The sequence below is a fragment of the Mastomys coucha genome, unplaced genomic scaffold (assembly GCF_008632895.1).
Source record: "Mastomys coucha isolate ucsf_1 unplaced genomic scaffold, UCSF_Mcou_1 pScaffold22, whole genome shotgun sequence".
NCBI lineage: Eukaryota > Metazoa > Chordata > Mammalia > Rodentia > Muridae > Mastomys > Mastomys coucha.
In genome coordinates this window covers 90,086,165-90,092,507 of record NW_022196905.1, presented here as the reverse complement: position 1 = coordinate 90,092,507, position 6,343 = coordinate 90,086,165, and the positions used below count along the sequence as shown (strand labels likewise).

The window sequence follows — 6,343 nt, the reverse complement described above, 5'->3', positions numbered from 1 at the left end:
TGGTGATTTTCAGTAATTACGATAAGTGTCTCTACTTATTTGTATAGAGGTATTTGGATGTTTATGCATCCATAAACCACATGGATATTGCCTGCTCAAATATTTAGGAGTTATTGATGACAGCTGCGTATTTAATTTATAAGGGCTGTATATTTATATATAGTCCTTCAAAGGAACTGTAGCATTTTACATTTATATATTGATTATTTCTGAATTTTAGCCTTTTAGTAATTCCAGTTTGCCCAGTAAGTTAAGAAATTCAAGAAATTAGAATGTCAGGTATGTCAGTCAAATTCATAGAAATGGAGACTAGGAATAGTTAATTAAATTAAGGATAAAGGATATGAATAACTCTCACATCATTGTTTCCTTTGTCTGGTTTTGTGACTTGGGCAACTGGCTTTGTAGGGAAGATAGAGGAAAGGACAAGAAAGCCACAGATATGGATGGACTCTCCACATGGAAGGTCTACCTAATGCCAAATGGGGAAGCTGTCACAGAAGCAGTGTAGATTGGAGTTAGCAGTATAAGAATTCTATAAGACCAGTCTGGTGAACAGATTGCTGCAAATAACTAGACTACACCTTCCCCTTAGATTCACAGTGATGTTGAATTCGTAAGTATGGGTGAGTTACAGATGACGCTCCAACAAATGTGACAATGTATTTCCTATGGCATGGAATTCTCTTGTGTAATCTGAACCCGAGTTCTGTGTAGCTTGATCACCTCCTACTTACAATCTACATCCATACCGAGCACAATGCAGTGTGTGCTTAGAATTACTGCAACATATAAGTTGTTTCACTACTTTTATAATTTTTACAAATCCACAGTGCCCATTTTCCTGGTTCTTTTTTTTTTTCTGAATAAAGCAGAGAAGTTAAGAGGCCCTCTTCAAAAAGAGTACCTAACAAATGCTGTATGTGTAAACTTTCTTTTTAACTGTTTTAACTTAGTCTTCTAATTTTGCATTAATAGAACTTAGGCTCACAGATAATAGAATAGATTTTGGAGGCCATATTGCTGTAGTAATATGCTTCCCTCTATTGTTCAATAATTTTCCTAATCAAGTAAAAGGAGATAAAAAAATTACATTGGAAGAGGCCAACCATGTCATTCATATAGTTAAGTATAGCTAACAACATAAGGAACAAAGATTTTCAACAGAGTTCATTGGCATTTTTAATCTAGCCAGAAGTCAAAGCCTAATTGATGTGTTGTATTCCTCTACAAATACCTAGTGAGACCAAGTAACACTAATAATGTAACCCTATCTGGGTATAAATGAATTTGTTTATTTATTTAATTAATAGAAATGTACTGATTACTGACTCTGTGTTTGGAACAAAGGTTGGTCACTTATTCATGGTAGTAAAAAAGATAAATACAGTCCTTACTTAACAGAAATTATCCCTAATACTAGTTTGTTTGTTTGTTTGTTTTTGTAGCTGCTAAAATGAATTACTAAAATAGGTCTAGTATCTTAAAACACCAAGTATTGTCTTACAATTCTGACAACCAGATTCAAAGCTTTAGGGGAGAATCTGTTTCCCTCAAGTTGTTTGACCTTCCTGCCACAGGCTGGCCAGTCTGGGTCTCCCTCAACCAGTGGGGGAAACAGGGTCCTAGTCAGGTCGACAAAGAGTTGGCAAAGAAATGACAAACAGAAACAACACAAGGGAGTGCAGAATCTGAATGTAATTATACCAAGTAAAATCAAGCTTATGTAGTATACAGAAACAGGGCAAAAGTCAGAAGTCACGTAGGCAGGAGGCAGCCACATCAAGGTTAGTGAGAACAAGCAGCCAGGTGCAAAGCAGAGGAGCAGTGGTGCCCTTCTTCCTGGGCTATTTTGGCAGCCCCAAGATAAATTCTCTGGGTCTGTCTGAGGCAAACAGCTGAAGGTCGAATTCTAGCAGTCCTTGGCTGTAACATAGATAATTAGTGACGGAAGCCCTACAACTTTTCTCTGGTATGTAAAGCAATGCTGCCTTGTGTGGGACTGCTCTGATAATTAGTGCCTAACTGCTATCTCTAACTCTGGAGACACCCTGTCTGGTAAGACAGCTTCTTTGTAAAAATCCCATGCTAATTACAGCTAGGAAATCAATTATGACCATTGAAACACCGTGGAGGCCAGGAAATAATGTTTAATCTCAGTTTTAGCTAATAACGAAATATTTCTCAGGGCACCTTTATGCCTGAATAAAGAAAGCACGCAGATCTCTCCACAGACTTAGCAGAGACCAATCTGGAACACATCAGAGCTAGGAGATGTCAGCGACTGAATACTCCAGGAGACTGGCTCTCTGTGAAGTGTATGCCTCAGGTCCGTGATCAGGTTTTCAGGCCTGACATGCAGACACAACTGAAGTAGATGAGTGCTGCGTGACAGTTAGGTATTCTCTTCCTGGTTGTCACCTGGGACCATCTTTACTTACTAGGGCTACCACATCTCTCCCTCATAACTCTCTGACTCCAATATCAGCCAGTGACAAGCCTGAACTTTCTTACTGTTCATCTCTTTATCCAACTCTTGCCCTGCAAGCTGAAGTGTGTGATGGATGTGTGCCTAAAGAAAACAGTTATGGGGCACTCGGCCTCTAAGCTCCCAGGAGTTGCTGTGTCCACACAGTCCTGAACTGCGGTGTGGTCGCCATGGGAACAGGGAGGGTCGGTTGTAACCTGTTGAGGAACTATGGAAGACTATATCAAAATAGAGAAAATAGGTACTTATGGTGTGGTGTATAAGGGTAGACACAGAATCACTGGCCAGATAGTGGCCATGTAGAAAACCTGACTTGAAATCGAAGAAGAAGGAGGGCCCAGCACTGCAATTCGGGAAATCTCTCTATTAAAAGAACTTCGGCATCCAAACATAGTCAGCCTGCAGGATGTGCTCATGCAGGACTACAGGCTGTATCTCATCTTTGAGTTCCTGTCCATGGACCTCAAGAAGTACCTGGACTCCATCCCTCCTGGTCAGTTCATGGATTCTTCACTCGTTAAGAGTTACTTGTACCAAATCCTCCAGGGGATTGTGTTTTGCCACTCCCGAAGAGTTCTTCACAGAGACTTGAAACCTCAAAATCTATTGACTGATGACAAAGGAACAATCAAACTGGCCGACTTCGGCCTTGCTAGAGCGTTTGGAATACCGGTAAGAGTGTACACACATGAGGTGTGGTATCAGTCTCCAGAAGTGTTGCTGGGCTCAGCTTGTTAGTTCACTCCGGTGGACACCTGAAGTACAGGGACCATCTTTGCAGAACTGGCAACCAAGAATCCGCTTTTCCATGGTGATTCAGAGATTGATCATCTCTTCAGGATCTTCGGGGCTCTGGGCACGCCTAACAACGAAGTGTGGCCAGAAGTAGAGTCCCTGCAGGACTATAAGAACACTTTCCCCAAGTGGAAGCCCAGAAGCCTCTCATCCCACGTCAAAAACCTGGATGAGAACGGCCTGGACTGGCTCTCAAAAATGCTAGTCTATGATCCTGCCAAACGAATCTCTGGCAAAATGGCCCTGAAGCACCCGTACTTTGATGACTTGGACAATCAGCTTAAGAAGATGTAACTCTTTGGAAGTCCCTGTCTGCTGTGACAGGGGAAGACCTTGGCATTTATTTATTGTTGGCGCTCTTCCTGTCTTGTATAGTTTTCTTTTCTTTGTTTGTAATCCATCATTGGGACTTTTCTTAATTTCCTACATATAACTTAATTAACATGTAAATATTATTCCATGTGAATTTAAATATAATTCTGTATATGTGAAAAATAAAGAAAACAGTTATGTGTGTGTAATCGAGAATTAATCTTGAATGTATTCTTGCCATTTACAACAACATAGATAAACTCATAAGACATTATGTTAAAAGAAATAAGCTAGTCACACAAGGACAAAATCCCTGGGATAGCCAAGCTCAATGAGGACTCAATAGCACAAAGAAGGGTGGACATTAGGGACTGGTGAGAGGGGTGAGAGCCATGTGAAATCCTTTTCTAATGTGCAAAAAACTTTTGTTATACAATATAAACAAACTCATAGGTTCTCTGGATGACACAGTGTAAACTGTTAAAATGTTACTGTGTGCCTTAAAATATCCAAAACAACGACCAGGCCTATTCTGTTCACATCTCAGGAGTAAATAACAGGATATTATAGATGAACTGGTGTCTGCAATTTGATTGGCTCACAAAACTAGGCAAAGAAAGCAACAGCATATGCTTCATTCATTGTCTCCTGAATTCAGACCTGTCATTACTGTGGACTCTTGTTTTTCCCTATAGCTCTTTGGAGGCTCATGGTCTTTTATTGATTGCCTTTTGTTTTTCTTTGATCATTGCATGTGCATGATTAGAGTGTTATATCTTTGGGAAGGTTGATGTTTTATCAAAATATAACATCTCTTTTTGTCCCTAACAGTATGATTTAATTACATGCTAGTATAGCTATACTTTCTTTAAAAATATTTTTATAGTATGTGGCACCTTTACTGTTCATTTATTTATAGCTACATGTTGACACTCTTTCCATATCTGTGGTTTTCATGTTTTTTCCTCTACTATCCATACAAAGCCAGTCTCCTGGGTCATGAAACTAGGCAAAGGAAGCAGCGATTTGTTTATATCTATCTTCTAAATGCAATTAACTATTTCTATTCCTCATTTCCACTTTATGATAACAGCAAACAGAAAAGAACATTCAAAAATAACAAAATGCTCATGAAGTTGTTGAGATGTGTATCAGCTTCCTTTTGGTGATGTTATTACAGGAATACAGTGTTTCAAAATTCACCAAAATGAACACAGCAAATAAGGATTTTTTTTGTATTTTAATTATATCTCAATAAAGTCAAATGGAAGACATACCACTCTATGTTGAATAAAAAGGGCATCGAATAGTGATTCCTTTTATATTCAAGAATAGCCAAACTGAGTTATGAAGAGAAGAAACAGGGGATGATTGAAAATGAGAGCTTATTCAAGAAACTGAATTCACTGGGAAGAGGAAGAAGTACTCTGATGGGGTGACAGTGACGTCTACAGTCAGTAGCTGATGACCAAGGTTCAGGGAGGCAGTTGTGAAAAGCAGCTGAAGAAAGCTGTTTCAGTTCCAAAGTGAATCTAGAGAATTCTCCTTCAGTTTCAGACTATAGGCTAATTCTAAAGAAGACAAAGGAGAAGTGTAATATTCTGGAGGTTGTATTTCTTTCTAAATAATCATTCAAGATAATATAACAAAATGTCTCTGCCTTTCCAATGAGGTGGTATGTGATGGATATCTAAGCTCCTATTGAAAACACATATTTGTATATTTGAATTACTTCAACATTAGTAAAGTCGAAAGGAATGAGTAAACTTTGCCAATTTCTTCAGAAATCCAAGAGTATAAGAAATGGAAAATTTTTCTTGGATGTAATAATTTTTAAAGAGAATTTGTCAGACAATTGCAGTGAAATAGTTGTAGTTAAAAGAGAGATCTCCATAGGCCAAAGGGTAGGATGGAAAATTGACCAGAAAGGTCAGAAATGAAAATTTGGAAGACCCAATAGGTTTTGCTCCTTTGCTCTTGGTCCTGTGGAGGTTTGATGACCTAGTGTAGGGAGATGCTAAAGCTGTGAAGTGGGAGTGGGTGACTGGGTGAAAGAGCACTTTCATAGACCAAAGAGGAGGGAAGAGGAGGGATGGGATGGAGAGTTGTGTGAGAGAATCCAAGAAGGGAGGATATTATTTGAAATGTAAACAAATAAAATTATTAATAAGAAATTATAGAATGAACTTTCAGTTCAAAAAGGGGGGGACAGAAACATATTTAATAGTTAACAGTTGGTTAATACAGAGGAACAGCATATCAGAGCAATACTTCCAACATGGCAAGAAGAACCTGAGAAGGCAGATGGCCATGTTGTCAAGGAAAGGGCTTGGTCTTCCTTTGTTATAGCGAGTAGAGAATAAATAAAGGATGAAATTATTTCTAGTAGGATATACACACTAGGGACATAAGGGGTTCTTTCTAAAAATCCATCCTTAGGGGAGGATACATGGCTCCATAGTTAAGAAATGGCTCCCAGGACTCAAGGAGGGTGATCTCACCAAAAGGCCCAACATTGGGGAAATGGAACTTGAAGTGATCACATCCAGTAGATAGACAAGGCTCCCAGGAGTGGGATAGAGTCATCAACCCATCTTCAAAATTTTTGATTGAGAATTATTTCTGTCTAAAAGAAAAGTAGGGACAAAAAAGTGGAGCAGAGATGAAGAAAAGGCCATCCAGTGGCTGTCCTAACTTGGGATCCATCCCATGGATGGGCATCAAACCCTGACACTATTACTGATGCTA

The 6,343-nt window shown here is 39.1% G+C and overlaps 1 pseudogene; it reads left to right on the top strand.

Annotated features, from left to right (window-relative positions):
- The first annotated feature begins 2,698 nt into the window (after positions 1-2,698).
- Positions 2,699-3,800, top strand: LOC116070689 (annotated as a pseudogene).
- The last annotated feature ends 2,543 nt before the right edge of the window (positions 3,801-6,343 follow it).